This window comes from Planococcus citri, chromosome 2 (genome assembly GCF_950023065.1).
Source record: "Planococcus citri chromosome 2, ihPlaCitr1.1, whole genome shotgun sequence".
NCBI lineage: Eukaryota > Metazoa > Arthropoda > Insecta > Hemiptera > Pseudococcidae > Planococcus > Planococcus citri.
The window spans coordinates 64,816,520-64,840,791 of record NC_088678.1 but is presented as its reverse complement, the minus strand read 5'-3'; the positions used below and the strand labels follow the sequence as shown (position 1 = coordinate 64,840,791).

The window sequence follows — 24,272 nt, the reverse complement described above, 5'->3', positions numbered from 1 at the left end:
ACGAAATTGTTCAACCCTTACAAAGGTAGATCGAAAGATCATGCAAAAATTTATCACCTCTTAAAATTTCAAGTGCTTAAGTGCGTTTTTCGATTTTTGGTGAATTTTTGAAAATCAAATTTAGGCCAAAAATGAGGGGAAAAATCAAAATTTTACCAAATTGACCAAGAAAGCTGGAATTTGGGATATACCCTATTTTCGACATGCCAAATTGATTGGAAGCGGTTTCAATCCGTTTTGAGCAGTTCTGGAGCCTCCAGCAGATTTTTGAAACTCGAAATTCCCACAAAATTCCATTAAATTGGAGTTGTAAAGCTGAAATTTATTCTAAAAACAAATTTCAATACGCTACGAAGTACTGCAGGTGAATTTCAAGTCGTTTTGGAGCCTCCAGCGACTTTTTGAGAATTCCTAAAGCCGCCAGCAGATGTTTGAAATTTTAAATGTTCACATTTTATCAAAAGGAGATGGAAAGCTGAAATTAATGTACTCTACAATCCAATTTTAACACCCTGTGAAGACGACTTCAGGTGGGTTCGAGTCATTTTAGAGCCTCCAGCGACTTTTTTAAAAATTACTGGAGCCTCCAGCAGATTTTTGAAACTTGAAAATTCCCAAACTGAGATGGAGAGTCGAAATTCATTCTGCAAACTAATTTCAATATGCTACGAAGTTGACTGCTGGTGTATTTGAAGACGTTTTGGAGCCTCCAGCGACTTTTTGAAGGGTTGTATGGCGTTTTTTTTGGAATATTGAAATTTCCTAAAAGTAGCTGGACGCTTCAAAATCATTTGAAACCACCATGCAGTCTGTGAGCTTGTCAACTCCATTTGATAAATTAATGTTGGGGAAATTTCAAGTTTCAAAAATCTGCTGGAGCCTCCAGTAATTTTCAAGAAAGTCGCTGGAGGCTCTAAAATGACTTGAATCCACCTGAAGTCGTCTTCAGAGGGTGTTAAAATTGGAGTGTAGAGTAAATTTTAGCTTTCCATCTCCATTTGATGAAATTTTGTGAAAATTTAAAGCTTCAAAAATCTGCTGAAGGCTCCAGTAATTTTCAAAAAAGTCGCTGGAGGCCCTAAAATGACTCGAAGCCACCACAAGTCGTCTTCAGAGGGTGTTAAAATTGGTGTGTAGAGTACATTTCAGCTTTCCATCTCCATTTGATGAAATTTTGTGAAAATTTAAAATTTCAAACATCTGCTGGCGGCTTCAGGAATTCCCAAAAAGTCGCTGGAGGCTCCAAAACGACTTGAAATTCACCTGCAGTACTTCGTAGCGTATTGAAATTTGTTTTTAGAATAAATTTCAGCTTTACAACTTCAATTTAATGGAATTTTGTGGGAATTTCGAGTTTCAAAAATCTGCTGGAGGCTCCAGAACTGCTCAAAACGGATTGAAACCGCTTCCATTTGGCATGTCGAAAATAGGGTATATCCCAAATTCCAGCTTTCTTGGTCAATTTGGTAAAATTTTGATTTTTTCCCCTCATTTTTGGCCTAAATTTGATTTTCAAAAATTCACCAAAAATCGAAAAACGCACTTTAGCACTTGAAATTTTGAGAGGTGATAAATGTTTGCATGATCTTTCGATCTACCTTTGTAAGGTTTGAACAATTTCGTGCAAGTCCTATGTTGAAACGCAAAATTTGTGATTTCGGCTGACCTGTCAATCCAAATGGCCGCCATTTTGTAAGTAAGGCCAACTTTTTTTGGGCAAGTTTGCTTTAAAATGTTCCTTAGGATGTCCCCTTTAAGAAAAAAGTTGTCCCGGAGGATCGGCGGGGGGGGGGGGGTGCAATTACTCCTATTGTCATATGCCGGACTACCAGCTTCTGCAATGAAATTCATCGCCTGAAATTTCGGATAATGAAATATTTTTGAATTTATTCTTTCGATATTTTTCTCTCCAACTTGGAATTTTCTGACTGGTTGAGATATTCTGTTCCTCTGCTCGTGCCAGAAGCCCCAGCAATTCAGAGAAAAAATTCAATCAAACATAAAATGAAATTTGGTCAAAATTCATGGCAGCCATTTTGTTTGTAAGTAAAGCCAACTTTTTTTTGTTGGCAAGTTTGCTTTAATTTAAATGTTCCTCAGGATGCCCCCTTTGAGAAAAAAATTGTCTCAGTGGATCGGCGAGGAGAGACGGGTGCAATTATTCCTACAAAATATTGTCATACATATATCGGACCATAAACTATTTACTATTTTTACTAATTAAGTATTTACAGTATTTTTCGAACAATATCTGGTTAAGAAACTATTCTTCACAACTCTCTCAATTTCGGACGCATTTTTTGTAATTTTGACCACTACACACGTCGTACTGAAACGCCACCTTGCATCACACCTCCATCATAAATTACTCTATCTTTTTCGTAACGTGTTGAAAAATTTCCTGATCGACTTTACGACGTATCCGGAGCCTTCCCCGCCGCGATATTGGAACGCGAACGCAACAGACCACACAAAAGCTGCTGCCTTATTCGCCGCGCGTCTAACACAATGTAAATATTTCCATTACCGGTTGCCTGCAGGCGTCTTGAACCAAACTAGACGTACAGGTACATTTTAAAATATACTACATACGAGTATAAGAAGACGGACATCGAGAATATGTATCTCCCCGTACTACACATACTACACAGGCATACAATATACTCGTACGTACGTGTGCATATGTACCAAGATTCTAAATCTAATACTCCAGAGAGAACCTATAAATACGCGATGCATCGTTCTATTCGTACTATTTAGGTATAGCTACGAGTACTTAGTCATATACGATAGAATGAACGTAAGTACCCAAGTACCTCTACCTATATATACGAGTACACATTATAAGTCATAAAGAAGATACTCTCGAACCTACTACCTATACTACAGGAGAACCGCAGAAGAAGAAAAAAAAACCTGTTGTCGAGCTGCGTAAATTTCGCGTACGCCCACGGCCATTAAATCGCATAGAACTAGATCAATTCATAAATCCCACGATACCGCCGCGCTTAATTATATTATCGCAACGTAATTATAAACTTGACATACTAATTAGTGCATTTAAAATGCGGCTCGATCGAGAGAGACTAGGGTTTGTGTTTGAAGAGGTTGTTGAGATGTTCGCGTCTTCTTCTCTCGCGCCGTCCAGTGTGGCTGGCAATGGCCCGCTCTGAATTCTCTCTTCTACGAGTATATGTATAGGTACGTACTACTCGTAGACGTATAGTAGGTACTACTATTTCTACTACTATTACATACTCGTGGTATTCGTTCCGTTTTTCTTCCTCACTCTGTCTCTCTTCGACTTATTTACTCGCTGCATTTACTCGACTTATATTCGAGCGCGCGTGCGATCTTTTCTATGCACTCGTTTTATACGGCTCTTTTTTCAATCCTTTTCATTGTATAGGTACCACTCGTCTATATCGTACAACACAATGAGTTAATTGATTTGTTTGGTGTAAATTATTTCGTTTAATTTGACCTACCAACGTCGAGGTGATGAAAGGTAATCAAATTACTCGTACAACAACCGATTCGAATTCAAAAGGAATCTGAACTTCAACTTCAAATATAATTACCACACTTCTCATACTTAAATCGAATGTGAACTTTTTTTTTCATTCATAAATACGAGTACATCGATCATTTTTTTTTTTACAAAATTACCGCAGATCATTGATTAATCGATCACAAATTTTAGTAAATTTCACTAAAATATGCAAAAATTTATCGTCAGCCAAAATTTCAAGTGAAAAAGTGCATTTTTTGATTTTTGGTAAATTTTTAGAAATCAGGGCCAAAAATTAGAAAAAATTCAAAATTTCACCAAATTGACCTGTAAGCTGAAATTTGGAATATACCATCTATTCGACCCTTCAAATCGATTGGCCATTTTGAGCAGTTCTGGAGCCTCCGGCAGATTTTTAAAATTTGAAATTTCCATAAAATTTCGTCAAAGGACGTTGAAAATCTGAAATTCATGCCACACTCCAACTTAAGCACGTTATAGTCGGCTGCTGGTGTATTCGAGTAATTTTGGAGACTCCAGCAACTTTTAGAAAATTCTTTGAGCCTCCAGTAAATTTTTGAAAATTGAAGTTTCATCAATTAATATGCAGTTGGAAAGCCGAAATTCATTCTGTAAACTAATTCCAATACGCTATGAATTCGACTGCAGGTGGATTTCAAGTCGTTTTTGAGCCTCCAACGACTTTTTCAAGTTTCAAAAATCTACTGGAGGCTCCAAAACTGGTCAAAATGGTTTGAGAATGTTTCGAATCGTATTTCATCTTTTTTTGATGATTTTCAATGATGTAAATGCTTTACCTACGCATATGTTTGGAAGACATTTCAAAGATGTTTTACAGAATTTTTGTTACATTTTATCAAATTTCATGAAAAGGAGGAGTATCGATAAGGCCATTTTTTGGCCCCAGACAGTTATCGACTGAAACACTCTTAAATTGTTGTAATAAATGCCCCAAATACGAATCCGTGGTTAGTTGACCCAAAATGACCATTTTTGGGCTCCAGGGGTCCCCAAAGTTGCGAATAAAAAAATAATTTTTGGAACCACTGAGTATTAATTTCAAAAACTTTTTTGGCGTAAAATATCTGTTTGAACCGTTAAACATTATACGAGACAATTTTTCCATTTTCGACCCTCAGGGGCAGAAATTGAGGGGGTTTTAATTTTTGGAAAATTTTGGAACCACCATTTTGAACCTACCCCTTTGAACCTCCCTAAAAAGCTGCTTACAGTTTATTAGTATCTGAAAGACCTCCATCCTACCACATTTTCAGCTCAATAAAAATTTTCGCTGGTACTCAAAAATCCAATTTTTTGTAATTTGGATTTTTTGGGAACCCCTGGATAGGTGGAAACCTGCGATTTGCATATATTCAATTAACCAGATGAAAAAGTTTTATTAAGCTCCGTGTACATTTGTAATTTTGAACCCTTTTTTCAGAGCCCTCCATTTTAGGAACCCCTGAAAAAGACGATTATGCATATTTTTTCAAATAAATTGAAGAATTTACATTTGGAAAACACTAGCAAGAGCTCGATAATTTTTCACTTGATTTCACCAATAATTTTCAAAATTGAGCTTTTTTGGGCCAAATTCTGAGATTTTACTTCGTTGAAATCATGAAAACGTGATTTTAACGTTTTTTCGAAGAGTAAAATCTCAGAATTTGGCCCAAAAAAGCTCAATTTTGAAAGTTATTGGTACAATCGAGTGAAAAATTATCGAGCTCTTGGTCTTGCTAGTGTGTTCCAAATGTAAATTCTTCAATTTATTTGAAAAAATATGCATAATCGCTTTTTTCAGGGGTGCCCAAAGTGGGGGGCTTCAAAAAAAGGGTTCAAAATTATGAATATACAGGAAGCTTAATTAAACTTTTTCACATAGGTAATTGAATATATGCCTCAAAACGTTACGTTTGGCGCAAATCGCGGGTTTCCAGCTATCCAGGGGTTCCCAAAAAATCCAAATTACAAAAAATTGGATTTTTGAGTACCAGCGAAAATTTTTATTGAGCTGAAAATGTGGTAGGATGGAGGTCTTTCAGATACTAATAAACTGTAAGCAGCTTTTTAGGGAGGTTCAAAGGGGTAGGTTCAAAATGGTGGTTCCAAAATTTTCCAAAAATTAAAACCCCCTCAATTTCTGCCCCTGAGGGTCGAAAATGGAAAAATTGTCTCGTATAATGTTTAACGGTTCAAACAGATATTTTACGCCAAAAAAGTTTTTGAAATTAATACTCAGTGGTTCCAAAAATTATTTTTTTATTCGCAACTTTGGGGACCCCTGGAGCCCAAAAATGGTCATTTTGGGTCAACTAACCACGGATTCGTATTTGGGGCATTTATTACAACAATTTAAGAGTGGTTCAGTCGATAACTGTCTGGGGCCAAAAAATGGCCTTATCGATACTCCTCCTTTCGTTACTTTATTATTAAAATTTTCATCGAGTTTATAGTTTGTTTGTTTGTTTGTTTTTTTTTTGGTATTTTTTCATCATTTCAACATATTTCCAACACTTTTTCATGCAATTTTTCAAAATGTTACCAAAATTTCATCATTTTTTGGTGATTTACTGTATTTTGGATGCTTTCGTTTGTGTTGGAAGCAGTTTAGAGAATATTTTTGCTGGATTTTGTGAAATTTCACTAAAGTACAATTATATTATCACGTTACAAACAATTTTCAGTGATTTCAATGGTTTTTTCCATATTTTTAGACCATTTTGAATAGTTTTCAATAATGTTTTATGCAAATTTCGTTACATTTTGCAGAATTCATTGACATTTTATAACTCACTGAAAATTTTCCGTGAAAGTAGGCCTATTATGCTAATTGTTTTTGAATTTAATAAGACGATTGAAAAAGGAAAAAATTATTATCTAACGATTTTGCTCCAATTTTTTGGTTCTTCCCCCCCCCCCCCCCCATATCAAGATTTTCCAAACTTGTTTGTGCAAATGAACATTAGGTTACAACTTGAATCAACACACTACGGAATCTGAAAAGCTATTCGCTTTCAAATGCTAGGTACTAGGCAATGGGTAGGTACGAGAAGGACTCACCATTCTAGTTTCAAGCTCATCTTCAAAATGGAATATTCCATGTCCTGGCCGTACTTTAAAATTCCATAAAGGCAACGATACTTTAGGAGATCCTGAAAAAATAAAAAAGATTATAGATTATATTTATTATAACTCAAAGTAAAATTGAAAAAAGAACATCAAGTTTACACATGAATTCAACTCGACGTTAAATAACATCGTCGTCCACATTGAATTTGGTCGAACCCCCCCCACCCCTTCACAAAAGAGCTCTCATTTCGACAATTGCTCATCATGAAAATTCAATAATAATGATCAATTTTGACTTCTCGAAAACCTGAAAGCAGTTCATGAAAATCCAATATTATTAATTCGCCATTTCAAAAAATTTTCTTCAATTGCAATGATTCCAAAATTTTTAAAAGTTTTCAGCTTTAGGGGTTTGGTACCTCCTCGTATGATGGGTGGGGATTGATGTCCAAAGGGGGGGGGGGTATGAAAACGGCCTTATGGCAACTCATCTTCATCCATTTCCAGTTTGAAAACAAGATGCTCAAAACATGTTAGCTTTCAACGTTTGTGATTCAGCATCGAATACTGAGCTTTCACCTTGGAAGTTCTACTTTTTAAAATTTCAATTCCTACTTATTCACTTTAAGAGCCTGTAAACAGTCCACTCATATGGAAAAATGGTCAAAAAAGACCTGAAAATCCAATTAAGTACTTACCTACTTTAAGAAAAAAAATAAAATAAACAAAAAATCCGTTCATATTTTTTGGAGCAGGAAAATCGACGTTTCCTGATGAAATTGTCTAAAAATTCAATTCAGCTCCCAATATGGACCAGGAATTTCAAATTATTTATGTAAAACATATTTTTGAATTTCAACATTTGGAAAATTGTCTAGCTCATGAATAGGCTCGAAAAATATGCATTCAGGAGTAGACGACTTCAAAAAAAAATTTCGACACTTTCCTAACTCGACTGCTTTTAAAACTCTCCATAAAAATAATCTAACTCATAGTTCAACTTTTCCTCACAAACATTCAAAATTATTCTTTATAACTCAACTTTTTTTCATTCCTCTTTTTTCCACGCTTTTTTCAGGGAAAAAATTCCAAGGTCAAAGTCAACATTACGATAACACAACTTCAAAATTTTCTTTAGATTTTTGATGTTTTAATAGTTATTTCGCTTCAACGAATAATAATAAGTAAAATTGCTGTCAAAACATTTTTGAACTCTTCAGAGTAGAGTTGGAACTCGCTGATTCTCAGAATAACTCAAAGAGAGTAGAGAAGCAAGACTCCTGTACGTAGAATTGCAGTATACAGTTCATAGAATTGCGTCGAACACGCTGCATAAATTATTACTGGGGTAGAGTATAGGTAAAAGGTACGCAATTTCTCGTCTGATGTTTCCACACACAGGCAGGAGCGGTAAATCTTACGGTATTATGGCAAAGGGGTGCTGCAAGAGGTCCAGGGATGGTGGTCGCTGAGTATTACTTAATCCTTACGATATTGCACTTCATCATGCGCGCATGCGTGCCTATCCGAATGATTTACCGCTTCTCTATTAACATTACAAATATTAAGAAGGTCTGTTGCAAGAGTACGAGTAGATTAGGTAGTACTAAATCCCACAATGCACCGTACCGGTCAACAGGGCCAGGGTGGCGACCAAGTGAAGGGGAAAAACCATAGAGTCATACCGTATCCCTTGGCCTATCGCACCGAGCTAAAGAGATAACGACCTGCGTCAATACGGACACATAACGAGGACGAGAATCCGAATATCATTGAGCTGTTTCGCCCTTTTTCTCTCACATTCTCAGCATGTATGTAAAAAAGCTCGACGCTCTTTGCGGGTTGCGGTCGTCGTGAATGCTGGATACGATGATGAGAGACAGAGAGATATACGTATACGTCTTTAACAAACGCGTATTGTTCGATAGTATAATAAGGAGAGACTCTCCATGTATATACGAAGGACGTAGTAAGGAGAGACCGAAGAAGGACTGAACAGGGTGCAAAGATATCGTACGATGAAAGAAGAAGGAAACGTACCGTACCGTATCGTATCGTATCGTATACGTATTATATACGAGTCGTGTACTAGAGGGCAATAACCAGAGGGCGCCGAGACGCTTCGCTTTATGGGGTAATTTTGCGAAAATTTCCCGGAGCTAGACGTCTGGTCGCCGCCACTATACCAGGCGCCTTTCGAATATTTTTCCTTTTCTGCCACCACAGCACCGGCATCGGCACCGCCCGTTACACTATACGAGAAAATAAGAAGAAAATGCGGATTGACGAAAAAAAAGAAAAAGAAACACACCGAGAACGACGACGGTGAACCAGCATCTTCAATCGTATTAAGGTTTCGTTTGTTCGCCTATGCTCGTACTATGTGTATTATATACCAAGTAGGTATCTATAGTATGGCTCGAAAAGTCCTTCGGCGAATTTTTGGATAAATTTTGAAATCTAATCAGCGTTCATGATCGGATGATTTGTGATCTTATATTTCAGACCAATTTATAATTTAATATTTTAGAAATTGAAAAATTGACATGCCAAAAATGTATCCAAAATTGTTTAAAAATGACAAACAATTAGTAGAATTTACCAAAGGAACCTTCACAGCTCGTCAACTATGATTGAACTGAAATTTGACTCACTGAAAAGAATCAAAAATGTCAAAATCGCTAATATAGGAGGTGATATTTCCATCTTCGACAGAACTTATGACAGGATTAAATTTTCATCAACTACCAAAATTGATTACAACCCCTTTTGAAGTAATTTTAAATTGCTGGAAAAAATTCAACTTCCGTTGGAGGCTCCTGATCTGCACAAAAACGGATGGAAATTGATTCGGATGAAACCAGATAAAAGATTATGCACTTTTACAAAACATTCAATGAACAAAAATTTGAGTTGATTCGTTCGCGAATGATTTGCTCAGAATTCAAAAACGACGAATCATTTGAAAATCAAATCCGATCAAGTTGTTCGTGAACGAATCATTTTCAATTCTTGCTGATGGATTTGAAAAAGTCAAATTTTGCAACGTTTTGTTTCGCTGTATTTGATTTGGTGATGTTTCAGTCCTTTTTGAATGATTCATCGATTCTGGGTAAATCGTTCGCGAACGAATTGAGTTCAGCAGGGTTAAAACTGTCACGTTTCGTCATATCTTCTGTACGTGGTACATATAATTTTTCAGTGATTTATTCGTTCGTGAACAATTTCTCTCCTCTTAGCAAATCGTTCACGAACGAATCATTCTTAATGTTCAATGATAGATTAAATAGTGTTCATTTTTGTCTTATGTATTGTGTAGGCTACCAGAAAAAGTCGATCATGAATGAATGAACAAATCAAACCAGATGAACGATTATAAGCGTCATGTCACAAACGTTGACATCACAAGTCTGTTTGTGACAACAAAAATTGGATTCGATTCGTTTACGAACGATTCGCCAAGAAATGATGAATCATTCGAGAACGACTGAATCAAAGACAAAAAACAAACCATTCTTTAATAATTAACGTCCTATAGAAATTGCGAATGATTCGTTCACGAACGATTTGCTCGGAAGAAAAAAATCGTTCGCGAACAGGTGAATCACTGAAAAAATTAAACTAGGTGTACATGACATTCATGACAATACGAAACTTAGACATTTTCAATCCCTGTATCGTATCATCGAAAACTGGACTTATTCGTTCGCGAACGATTTGATCGGAAGAAAAAAACCGTTCGCGAACGAATGAATCACTCAAAAAATTGAACTTGTGTGTACATGACATGATGAAAGTTGGACAGTTTTAATCCCTGTATTGTATCATTTAAAATTGTACTTGATTCGTTCACAAACGATTCGCTCGGGAGAAAAAAATCGTTCGCGAACGAGTGAATCACTGTATAAATTAAATTAGGTGTACATGACTTGACGAAACGTTGACAGTTTTAATCCCCGTATCGTATCATCGAAAACTAGACTTGATTCGTTCGCGAACGATTTGCTCGCAAGAAAAAAATCGTTCATGAACGAGTGAATCACTGAAAAAATTAAATTAGGTGTACATATGACATGACGAAACCGGAAACTTAGACTGTTTTAATCCTCGTATCGTATCATCGAAAACTGGACTTGGTTCGTTCGCGAACGATTTGCTCAGAATCGACGAATCGTTTGGGAACAACAACTGAAAGATAGCTAAATCAAAAGAGAAAGAGGATGAGACAAAACTTGACTTAATCAACTAAGTATTAGAATTGACAATTGAAGATAATTTCTTCGTGAATAATTCAATTACTCCAAGGTGGAAAAATTGTTCGCCAATGAAGCAACGAACGAATCGCTGATAAATCAAATTAGGTGCGTATATGTATATGCCACAATGAAACTTGTCTACAATTATTGGAATGGATGAACAAATTATTTACGGATGAAAATGATGAAATAACAATTTTGAGTATCTACTTCATTCATGAGATGAGACCACCCTCCATCAAAAAACCCTCCCCCACCCCACCCCTTTTTGAAGGGTACACTTTACACTGCTGGTTCAAAATTCCGGAAATTGGCTTCTTTCTTCAGTACACCAAGTACTAAGTTCACTCAAGTCAAATTATTTCTTCCTCAGCACAGGTACAAAATTTTCTCGAACTTTCGAATCATACGGTACATCCACATAGAAACCTCGTATATACCAATACGAGGGTTGAAGTTTTTGTGTAGTGAGCTTCACAGGGTTCATCTGCGGATAACGAAAGTAAAAAAAATAACACGTAAGAGGTGCCGATGCCGGTGTTGGCGGTTCTGCCTTCATTTTTTTCTCGTTCGCTCTCGTCTTCATCTCTTCATCTCGTCCTTGGGCATTCTGAGAACGACCTCCTACTAAGTTTGTTAGCCGTGGTCCTCTGCGAGTCGTCGACGTCGATTTTTTTCACCTATCCCGTCGAGCTTTTTCTTTTACATTTTCATCATCTGCACTGGTGCGAGAGAGAAAGAGCGACGTGCAAGCACATTCAACGTGAAAATCCTTGGCTATGTGAAAAGCTCTCTAATACATTTTCCAATGTACCTCGTCTCTCTGATGCGGCGCTCGTTCGGTTCTCATTCTCTGGGTCGTATTCATCGACTCTGTACGGTGCCCTCGCTCGAGTTTACTATTTATGCTCTAATTTCTATATACTACACGTTACAGTATATAGTATTCCAAAAGTCTCGCTCTCGGTGTGACTCGATCTATGTAACAATAACGCTATTAATGCGAGAAAATCCAGCCACCGCACCGATCGCTCTATCTACGGCTCTCTAGGACGACAGAAAAGCCGAGCAATAAGAAAATTTGCATCGAATCGATCCACAGCATCGTAAATCGCCCAATGCATTCTCTTTACTCTTATGTAGGTACATTACAAAAGTAGTATGTTTATACAGTGTACTACATGTGTAGGTACATGCCAAGCCATGCCACAAAGCTCGCAGATTATAACAATCGAACGCAATTTGTTCTATTCAAGTAAAAGATAAGCATATTGTACCTTCGATGTAATGGGTAATTGTATCGCGGCGCTTTGCTACAGATTTGATCGATATCTCGATTTATAAAAGTGCGCTTAGCTTATTTTATTATGCGTATTTTCTCCGCGCAAATATCGATGATGGTTATCGCGAGCTGTACGTTTGTAATGGTATGTGCAAAAGTATGTATTTGCGAAGTATAAATTGCGGTCTTTACTTTTATAACATGGGCAAAGGGTGTGCAGAAGAACAGTATTCATTACACAGGCGAACGAAAGTAAAAGTTATATAGGTTAATAACACGATGGAAAAGCTCGCATCTGAACTAGATGCACGTCTGACGTGAGATCAGGTGGGTGGGTAAGGTAAATTTGTGCAATGAAATTAGACCAAAACACACACTTCTTAGACGAAGAGTGTACTACGCTTTTGTATAGAAACAGTAAGTCAACCGCCCACGCCCTTCGTCTAGCCACTCAAAAAGTTTACCTAATTGATGTTGAGATCATGTTGAAGGATTTCATTTCAAAAAATTTTTCAGCCAAAAAATTGAGGTAAGTATCCAAGTAATTTTTTAGACAAACTGAAGAAGAAAAAAAATTAAATGCGCAGAGTTAATAATATGTTCATCAAAGGGAGACCGCTGAAACAACGATAATAAAAATGTTGTCAAAGTACGATAATTTCAAAATAATGACTCAACTTCTTCAGCATTTTTCTATTAGTTATTGAAAAAAAAAACTTAAAACAATCTTAATACATCCAAAATCAGTTTTTCTAACACATTTTTGCATTATTTTTTTCATGTTTTCTTCGGAATTCATCAACCACTACCTATCATTTTTAACTCTTCAAAAGCAATTTAAAATTTTTGAAAAAAAAAAAAAATTCACTGGAGGTCCCAGAACGGCCGAAAACTGGCACTTCTTCAGTTGAAATGAACCAAATAATTATTCAAATTGGTTCGTCTTGTTTGAAAAAAAGAATTTGCAAACTTGTACTGAGTTGGTCAAGTTGACTTGATGCTCGATTAGACATGATTATTCGGACTAGGTCATCAGGCCGATTTGGACCAGCCTGAGTTGATCTGAGTAAGTCTGGTCTGGTCTGATCTGATAATCCAGTACAAGCTTTCTGTCTCCTACGTGGCTGCTTCTCAAGGTCGTTTGTCTGCCTGCTTGACCCATTAATGCCACTGAACCTCGCATCTGACCTCTCAAGGTCACTGACCCACCCGACCAGCTTCCTATATGATTGTCCGTCAGCCAGTCTGGCTTTTGAAGGTTATAGAATACAGACCCATCTAGATGTCTAGCTTTCCAAGGTCATATATCTATAAGTCTGACCTCTGAAGGTCATTGACCCATGTGTCTGATTCCTCAAGATCGCATACCTGGTCTCTCGAGGTCATTGACTCGTCTGTTTGGCTTCATAAAGTTGACTGTCTGCCTACCTGGTCTCTTCAAGTCATTGAACTGTCTGTCTGGGTTCCCAAGGTCGTCTGTTTGCCTATCTGGCATGTCAAGGTCATTGATCCAAGTATCATTTTTAACTTCCCAAGATTAGTAAATTATCTGTCTGGCTTCTTAGGGTCGTCACCTGATTAGCCTCTCAAAGTCATTGAACTGCCTGTCTGGTTGGCTGCCTAACCTCTCAAGGTCACTGACCCATCTGACTGGCTTCCCAAGGGAGTACATACTATATCTATCTGCCTGACCTCTTAGGGTCATTGACAATGACCCATGTGTCCGATTTCTCAAGGTCGTCTCTCTGGTCTCTAAAGGTCATTGACTCGTCTGTTTGGCTTCACCAAGTTGACTGTCTGCTATCTGGTCTCTTAAGGCCATTGAACTGTCTGCCTGGATTCCCAAGGTCGTCTATTTGCCTGTCTGGCCTCTTAAGGTCATTGACCCATGTGTCATTTCTAGCTTCCTAAGGTTATTGACCCATCTGTCTGCCTTTTCAAGGTCACCTGATTAGCCTCTCAAAGTCATTGAACTACCTGTCTGGTTGGCTGACTAACCTCTCAAGGTCATTGACCCGTTTGTCTGGCTTCCCACGGTTGTCTGCCATCCTGGCTGACTTCTTAAGGTTCTTGGTCCTTCTTAAGGTCATTGACCTGCCTGTCCAGCCTCTCAAGTTCACTGGCCTATCTGTCTGGCGTTCCCAAGGTCGGCTGTCTGCCTGTCTCGCCTCTTGCAGTTATTGACCTCTCTGTCTGGCCCTTTCAAGATCGTTTTATCTGCTTGTTTGGCATATTTAGGTCATTGACCCATCTGTCTTGTTTCTCAAGGCCGCGTCTGTGTTCTCGTTTTGTCTCCTAATTTTTCACAACTTCATTTCATTTAAATACTTGATTTATATTTTTTGTAATTTTGCACAATTTCTTTTCAGAACTGAGCATTTTTGCAATATTTTGCTTAATTTTTTTTGCTAAGTTTCATCAATTTTCAACCAATTTAGCCCATTTTTATAGCATTCTAACAAATTTGCAAAATGTTTCGCCAATTTATGGTAGTTTTCATTTTAATAATTTGAAAACCAATTCAAAAATAATTTTTATAATAATTTCTGCAGTTTTAACAAAATAATCATTCAATTTTGAGAATATTTAAACAATTTTTGGCCAAAAGGACGACTTTTTGATGACTTTGATGACTTTTTTTGAGATTTTCATGTCAGTTCAGAAAGTAATCAGCCCTTCTGAGGCAAAGATCTTGGTCAAAAAACAAATGCGAAACTCCTTGATCGAGCTTATATGATGAACCCCGCTCTCAAGTCTCAAAGAGCAATATCGTCGTTATTTATAAACGAAATTTTTATTTTTTCGCCGCAGATATTTTTAAAATCGTTATTTTTGTTGAAACTTGGACAAAAAAACGCTAAAATAACGAAACCCATGCGTCACAACAACGACGATTGTTGTCGCGTCGAGATGCGAAATTTTCGCCTTCCTTAATCTTTTAAATTCTTACGAACGTATAATTTAAAGCACACATAGGCTAATATTCAGAGGATGCGGATTGCGGTGTATCGTACGCCGGCTTAATTAATACTTTACTACAAACAGACTCCGATCCGTGTAAAATGAACGAGCAAAAATGTTAATAAAAATGCTCTTCGGCGTGTATTGAGTGTGTGTGTGATTGTGCTACGAGCATTAACACAACACCGAGATTTTACAAACAACGTGTGAACGCAGATAGCTGCTACATATAGAGCTAGAAAGATAGAATGAGAAGAAGCGAGGAAGAGATACTACAAGGTACATACATACAACATAATACTAACTACGAGTACATACAGATAGACGACTTTTAGACGAGCAAGATGAGTTTATATATTATAATCGGCTAGATAGAGATACGCATGCTACATACAACATTGTATGTAAGGTATAATGTATAGCATACCACTAACGCCTTGGCCGTCGTCGCGAATTAATAAATTAATATAAATTACGAGCGTATGGGCGCGCGTGTTTTTTTTCTCCTACCTCCTCTCCCTCCTCATCTTCATCTTTCACTCGTCGATGTTCGTAAATAAGACACGAGAGATCGTTTCGGTGAATTCATCCTCCCTTCACCTATCTCCAGTTAGCGCGATTTAACCCTTGCGTTTGTCGGCGGCTTCAGACTATTTAACGAGAATAATTAATCCGTTCATTAGGTACATACAGAATACGAGTATATACCCGACTTGCGGAGTAGGTACGAGTATTTTACAGAGCAACGGCGAGTGGTACGGATGGTGTCGATTGTTTGATATTAGACAGATGGACGTTTACATCATCGAGTTAATCAATCGCGATAAACAAGCTTTTTTGTACTCTGTACGTTTGTAACTGCTCAGATGGGCATAGGCATGGGCACCGCGACGATGATGCAACAAGTCTGGGCTTGTCGTTCGGATACTTCAGACTGATGGTACATAATTTGTGCGCGAGATGATACAGGTTCGCGGATACGCGACCATCGCATCTGCCTATCTCACTCTTACACACGCACCACGATCTGCTTACAAATCCAGCTTATGGTAGAGAGGTACTCGAGAGTCATAAAGCCAATGCTACTTGAGAAGGAGTCGATTCGTGTTGATAATGATGATGATGATGTCTGTGTATGTATACCATAGTCCGCGAGACGTAATAGAAAGATGCTGCATTGCCTCTCCGCTTCGTTTGCCTATCTTACTATGTTTCTTCGGCTGTTGATAAATCCATCAAATACACGTTGAGACGAGCATATTAGTACTACGATGAGTTTTTCGTGCTGAAGAGGGTCTTTTAAGGTGTCAGATTTCGTCGATTTGTTACGTAATCGTAATCGAGTGCCTTACTAATGTATGGTACTTGGGAAAGGAGCAGAAAAACGGAAAACATTTTGTTGTGACGATTTTTTTTTTTCATGATTCATGAGGAGACCATAAAATTACTCGAAGGGGCTTAATTTGAGATGAAATAGGCGAGAAGTAGGAAAGTAGAAATATGGATCGAAGAAATCGAGTGACCTAGAATTCTATTGAAATGGAAATAAAAAGCATTACATAATCATTTTTATTTTTATGACCTACTCCCTTATCTTTTTCCTCTAAAACGGCGACATATGTTACCTCATCTTTCCTTATAAATTGACAACCTTGACACATCAATTTTGAAAATATAAACAAAAAACCGGTTCCAAGAGAGAAATTTACAAGAACGAAGGCCTTTTCAAAAAAAATTTTGAAGAGTTTTTTCAGTTTTGAAAGTAAAAATATATTATGAATGGACTTTGGATAATGTCATCAAGTTTACGGTAGGTAATTTCCATGTTTTGCTTATCTGATAATTTCCCAGCAACGGTAAACAAACAAAAATATTGACCTAAGTACTCAGGTTAACAGAAATGAATGAAATTCTCTCAAAAATTGCACAAAGTAACGTAAAACTGGTAAAATTTATACACCACCAGATGTAGAAAATATTCATGTAAATTGACAAAAAAAAAAATCATAAACGTTGATCAATCAATATTTTTCAAAAATTGCTCGCAAATTTTTTAAAACTTACAAAAACAGTTTAGAAAGACTAGAAATTTATAAAATTTTAGCTTAAACTTGAAAGAATTGAAAGAAGTATGAAAAAAATCATAATTAGTAAAATTTTAGAAAAGGATTACATGGCATCAAAATCAGTAAAAATTGTTTAAAATTGATGAAATTCTGGTAAAATTGGACAATATCATGCAGAGATGTTTGAAACACGTGAAAGTACTAATTGAAATTACAATAAAACAATTGAAAACGACTACCAATAACCTAACAAAATGCCTCAATATTTCAGCGAAATTTTGCACAAATCGCTTAAGATCATAAAAAATAGTGCGCCCGCAAAGGTGTAGTATTGAGGAGGGTGGAGGGAGAGGGAAGGGGAAGGGGGTTCAAAACTCAGAATTTTTAGAAATTTCAATTTGAGTGCATCCTGTTGAAATACAAGCTGGTATTTGAGAACGCTTATTTTAATTTTGACTTTCACCTGACCCTCAGACTCAAAAAATTAATCCTCTATAGGAAGGAAATCATAATTCCAATTTTGAGAAAATGTCGATACGTCTGTTGAAATTTTTAATGTTGAGGACCTGGATTTCAATTTTGAAACACATTTTACTCAAGCCCAAAATATGTCATTGGGTGGGGGGAAGGGTTATTGAAAACTCAAAATATGAAAAAATCTCATGCGGGGTATATCTAACGGTATTTCTCAGACGAAAATCACTACATTTTCACTACCACAGTAGAAAAAACATTTCCAAACAATTTTTGCCCCCCCCTCCATCCCAAAAAAGTTCCAACTTTTCAATTCAAAAAACAAAATATACCCAACTCAACAAAATTATTAATTTTTGATGTCGAAAGTTAATTTTGTTGGCACTGGCAAGTTTCAAATTTGAAAAAAAATTTTTTTATAAATTTCAATTTTCAACAAAGAAAAAAAATTGGCTTCAGCGAACCGAAAGAAAGGGTTTTTGAAAATCCATAAAGTAATCGAAAACTTAAATATGCAGCATTATTTTTTATGCGAGAAGTCAATTGTGCTAGTCCTTGACGTTTTCAAAATTTGAACAGTAAGTTTCGAATACCTAATTTTAGAAAGGAAAACCATAAACGTAATCAAAGCAAGGGCAAAAACTCTTGAATATTAATAATTCTAAAAATGATTCAAGATCGTTTTTGATGTGTTATAAGTTCATTTTTTTCAGCACTGATGTGTTTTTTAAATTGGAACAATAATTTTCTAGAAATTCAAATTCTGGAATAGAAAAGAAAATCGACCTTGAAGTCGTTAAAAGAAAAGGGTTCCAGACGTAGGTATCCAAAGTTGAAATTATTGAGGATGCAGATCCCAATTTTGAAACTCATTTTACTCAGGCCCAAAATATGTAGGTACATATGTCAATTGGGGGGGGGGGTGTTATTGAAAACGCAAAACAGGGTGTCTAAAAAAACTCCCAGACAAAAAAAAACAGGACTTTTTCATGACCTATTTTTCATATTTTTCGCCGCATGAAAATTACCCCCCCCCCCCCCATTGAATAACTTGAAGATTTTTAAACAAATTTTAGACAAGTAGGTATTTCAATTTCTTCATTTTTCTAATTTTTTGAACAATTTTTCAATTTTTTCTTTTCATTTTATGGGCTTTTAAAAAAATTTTCAAGTATGTTTCGAGCAAAATTCATGACTTTTCATGACTTTAATGACCGTTAGACACCCAGCAAAATTTGAAAAAATCTCGTCATCATGTTGAAACATGTTACGTCTGGTATTCCACAATGCTGATTGATTTCAATTATGATTTTCATCTGGCCCTCGTATCAAAAGTTGATCTTCAAAAGGTGTAATGTTGGGAAGGAGGGTACTACAGAAGTAAAAATTTTGGGAAAAAAAAATCACTCGACTTTCTGACATTATGCCAGAATTTTGAAAACTTTATTAAAGAAAATCGATTTATAGAGACGTTGACTTTGAAAATTGGAAATTTTGGTACGCTGATTTCAGCTCTTATACATAAAAGGACGGACAAAGAAATGAAACCAATGATCGCTTCATTTCTGTCATCAAAATCCATCGCTTCGTACACTGAAAAAAAAATATATTTCTCAACGGAGTCACCTACAGTTTTGTAGGAACAATTTCTACAATCATTGAAAAATTGTAATTTGTTACAATTTGGGTCGTGAAAGCTGTAAAAATAAGAACCATTACTAAAAAAGTAGTAATAATCCCTCTAAAACGAGCAAGGTAATAAATAATTAAAATATAGAAATCATCACTATATTTTCAGCATTCCTCCCTATATCTCAAAGAGCAATTGCCATACAACATATAAGAACCACGACTAAAAAACATATTTTCTGCTCTTTGAATACTCTGGAACCTTAATCTCAATGAGTAGCATCATTTGCCATTATGGTACAAGCGATTTCCAATTTTGTAGCAACAGTTACAATGAATATGATGGAATACCTATTATCATATTTATTGGAACTGTTGCTACAAATTTGGAAATCGCTTGTACCATAATGGCAAATGAAAATTCTCGTAACTTTTTACTGTTTACACAGTAACCATTGCTACACATTTGAAAATCACTCCTACAACACTAGCATGAAATGCTATAACGCTTACGTGATCATCAAGGCAGCTGTGTTGGAATTCTAGGAAATTCAAATCAAATACGTTAACGTTTTTTCGTTTCATCGCCATTGTGTTTACTGTTTTTTTTTAAAAAAAAAGCAAGATTCGGTGTTCACTTCAGTGAAATTGTGTTTGTGTTCGGTTTACACGTTACCTTATGTTATTTCCAGAATTTTATGTTCAGTGAGATAATTTTAATCATTCATTTTTCACTGTTAAATTATACTCTTCTTTGTGGACAAATATTTCAGCCAATTTGGCAAACTGGCGCGACTACAAATATCATTGTAAACGATTTAGAAAATAAAATAATGGCTGCTGAGCTGACTGCTGCCGGATATTCAGAAATTCATTCAACAAAATGGGTTCAATAGAATGATCAATCTGAACCCAACTTTTTTTCAATTGAACTCATGTTTGTGAGTCGAAGCAATGATATTTGGTTCGTTGTGTCAAAATTAGAAGCTTATCTCGATTCTCATGTTTATAAAATTTATAATAATGCTACATAGTTCTTATAGATTAATAAATAGTGAACTTTTCGATAGTTTAATCTCTAAATTTACGACTAAACATGGTAAATTTATCGTGAAGAATTTCTTGTAATTTTCGCGAAGATGTTTGTTTCAAGTATCGTTTGTACATTGAAATAATAAACCAAGTATATCTGCATTATGATTGTATTTTTTTTTTTTTTTTTCAAATAATTTGTATACCATATGAGTAGGTATATATTTTTATAGAAGATTTGTGATGGTATTTTATTGGGAAGGTTTTTTACATTACAGTAATGGTTCAAGTTATAGCATTGGCATGATTACTACACGTTCTGTCTTCGTAAGAAATGTTGCTACAAAAAAAATTGAACACTATTTAAATGTAAGAATGCATAAAACATTAGCAAGAATTGCTGCTATAAGTAAAATAGCTGGTTAGTTCTTCAATTGTTTGAATCCAATAAAGAATTGACAGGCTACTTTATTTGTAGCAGCCTTTCTCGCAAATATTTTATGTGATCTTACATTTTAAAATAGTGTTTCACTTTTTTGTAGCAATAGTTCTTACAAATATAAGGATCAATCTTTTATATACCAGAATCATTTCCAGATTTTTAAAAGTGGTTCCTTTGCTTGTAAAAATTGTTGATGAATTTGTAGTAATCATTCCAATACAATTAAGTGAACCATTAACACAATCTAAAAAGCCTCTACAATTAAACGACTCTGTCACAAATTTGCTACTCATATGGTATTGATTGCTACAAACTTGGTGAACAGTTGCCATTCATTTCTTTCAGTGTATCGTTTATCGACTGACAAACTCACGATTCTATTCGCGAGATTTACACTTTTTAATGTTTTTTTTTCTACATTTCTGTTCCTCTCTAATAAATTAATACTCTGTCGTAAAAGTGCCAAGAAGAAACACTGAAACAATGCTGACAGAAGGGTAGTAAACGCGAGGAACGGAATGTTGAGTTTGATAAATGAACGATAATAGATCGTCGGTCGGTGGCTCGCGTTCGAGGGGGCCTACGTACGGTAAGGCACTGAACGAAAACAGCAGAAGAGGCAGGAGTACCCACTATCTCATCGCGAGATTCATCGGGTAAATTTACGACCGCCGTCGACGTCATACCCATACGTATAATACGACAACACAAGATATACGCGGATAAGTGTTGTAAAAAATTTTTAAATATTTCACGCGCGTGTACTACGTGTATGGTTTGGTAATTTTTCAAATTCATTTATGTACCTACGAATGTTATAGGTGTGTAACGTGCGATGATGCGAAGACCATCATTATGCTGCAGAACCAGAGGAGCAAGAGCAATGTCGTGCTATGCTGAGCTATGCATTGCTCACTGCTGTGTAGGTATACTCGTAAGGTGTGAGTAAAACAGATACACAGCGATGAGATGAGATGAGATGAAGAAGTGGCGCGCGAACAAATGGTTACAGGAGATGAGCGACAGGAGGGAGGGGGCGGGTACTCGTACTATGCAGCGAGAACATATCTTGGGCATGGATTTGGTCGCATGTGCGCCATCATCTGACTCGGTCGGCTTATCGCGGCGCATCGTTTTATCTAATTTACATTCTTTTGTTTTTTTTTCTATTTACCTTTTTTTTTTTTGTTCTTAAAGTCATTCCGCTGTGCTGTGTGCATCGTCGTATAGAGTATTATAAATATGCTACATTGTATGGTACCTATATTTCGGGACCGTGTGTTTATTTTTTTCGTCCTCTTCCCCTGCCCGCCTCCTGCTTCGACCCTTATATAATATACGACAAAATAGGTACTCTAGGTGAGCTGAGCGTTTGTGTGTGACTTCTCTCCGTGTATTTTTTTTTTCCTATCCTTAATCAAGTCATTAGACTCGATAGTACCGTATAATTTTTCGTCGTAATAGTGGTAGAAGATAGAGAGAGAGAAAAGGAGCAGCAGCTAAAGTATGCATCACGTCTGCGTGGTAGTAAAAAATATAGTAAAGAGAAGCTCTCTTCGACGACGACGACGAAGACGAAGACGACGTTGATGATGATGATGATGATGATGATGATGGAATAGAAGAAGAAGAAGACGATGGACTAGGCAGGAGGAGGAGTGGTGGCGGTATTCGTGGTAGTTGGACAGAATGGTTCACGGGTTTCCCACACATCGCTACTACGGCGTGATCGGAATTCAAAGAAGCGGACGGTGTCCGTTTTAATTCGCTTTATGTCACCGCGTCATTTATTTTTATACTATAAACGCCCTGACCCTGGACAATACACCACCCCGAACTGAATGGAATGTCGAGTATTTTCTTCTCTTTTTTGTCCTATCTCTACGACTACGAGAACAAGCATCAGTAGCTGAAAGGTACCTAAGGTATTGTGTGATGCGTTCGCATGTTTTTACGGCGAACCTCGAGTACCTTCATAGTACTTAGCTCTCTACCTGTACGAGTATCTGCATCAGAAGCCAAAAGGTGAAAAAGCCTATAAGATAGACGATACCTAGTTGAAGCTAGACCGAGATGGTGAGCAGATCAGGGGGGTTGAGGTGAGGGGTGGATAGACGAAACAACATCGGATTTATAATTGGAGAAATCATTTATGGAGTTGTCGGTATATAGGTATAGGTATATAGTATGATGATGCTGTGTGCGATGTGTACTACTACACTATACCTATAGTAGTAGTAAGAGTAGAGAAGAGATCCCGACGACGACGTAAGGCTGGCGGGGCCGGGGGCACGCCTCCAGGTAGGTAGCAAAGCGGCAGACACACACGTTGAATTAGGGAGCGAACTTGCTCCATCTCCCTTTTTTTCTTCCTTCTTCTTTACCTCTTCGTATGTATACGTAGTACTCGGTCTCTTGGTACTTGGTCGTCTTCTTCTTCTTCTTCTTCTTCTTCTTGTTGTTCTTTTCAGCAAGCAGGAGGCCTACCATTATTAACTTGTTACGTGAAAACTAATATTTGTGTTTGCGGCCAAACAAGGTTTCGTACGGCCCCCATGCTTGAGCTTTTTAGCGGCGACCAAGCGCCCTGTAATTAGGCCTAAACAGAGAGACTCGAGAGCGCGGCTAAGGCCGGTTAAAAGCCAGCTGACTGTTTCATCTTTTCTATCAACTCGGATCACCATCAACTTAGCACCGAGACTGGTGGCTGCGTGTACTCGTTCTCGCCCCGGTCCACACTCCCACCGCGTCCACCCCCTCCCCCCTCTGACCATATGGAACTATCCAAAGTCGTCTCTTTATTATATAAATGTGTGTGTAGTTCTATATTTCGTATATTATATATTATTTTATATGGTAGATATGTGTATACATTTATAGTATTCTGTTCGCTGCTTTTTCATTATAGCATTTTGCCGTAATCTTTTTTCTTCTTTTTTTTTCTCTCTATTTCTTCTCCTCACATCGTATATACTTTATACTCCATTTAAAATGCCGCTCAAGATTACTCGGTTCTTTTTTTTTTTTTAATGATTTATCGTGTTCCATGTTGATTTTTTTCTCTCTATTTATTTCGGATAATGACTTTATTTTAAATATAAATACCTTCCTCCTCCTCCACTCATCATCGGCATCATCATCGGTGTATACATTATACATTTTATATACCTCTACCTACCTGTAGCTATACACGAAAGGTGAATTCTTCTCGGTATATGGCGATGGTTTTTTTTTCATCTCGTGCGACAAGATTCGATCCTTTCACACGCAGGATGGAAAAACACACAGTGGTGATGGAGAAGAAGAAGCACGTAGGGAAGAGAGTGAAACTGCATCATGGTCGGAAAGTTTTCTCTTTTTGATCTAGATTTTATTGTGAAGAGGGTGAAGGGTGAGGGGATCGAAGAGATTTTTGCACAGGAGGTGAAAAATGCACGGTGAGAGAGTTGCCGAAGGGGTTACAGTAGAGGAAAGGGGAATTTTCGAAGTATGTGCTAGACCTACCTGTACATTACATAGCTCGTAT

General features: G+C 36.8%; 1 long non-coding RNA gene across 2 annotated transcripts in view; it reads right to left on the bottom strand.

Annotated features, from left to right (window-relative positions):
• LOC135837073 (uncharacterized) overlaps positions 1-24,272 on the bottom strand; it is a 245,445-nt gene that overhangs the window by 147,404 nt on the left and 73,769 nt on the right. For both annotated transcript variants that reach the window (XR_010557136.1, XR_010557135.1), the window contains one exon: positions 6,596-6,687. This is a non-coding gene — a long non-coding RNA (uncharacterized LOC135837073). The remainder of the gene's footprint in view (positions 1-6,595; positions 6,688-24,272) is intronic.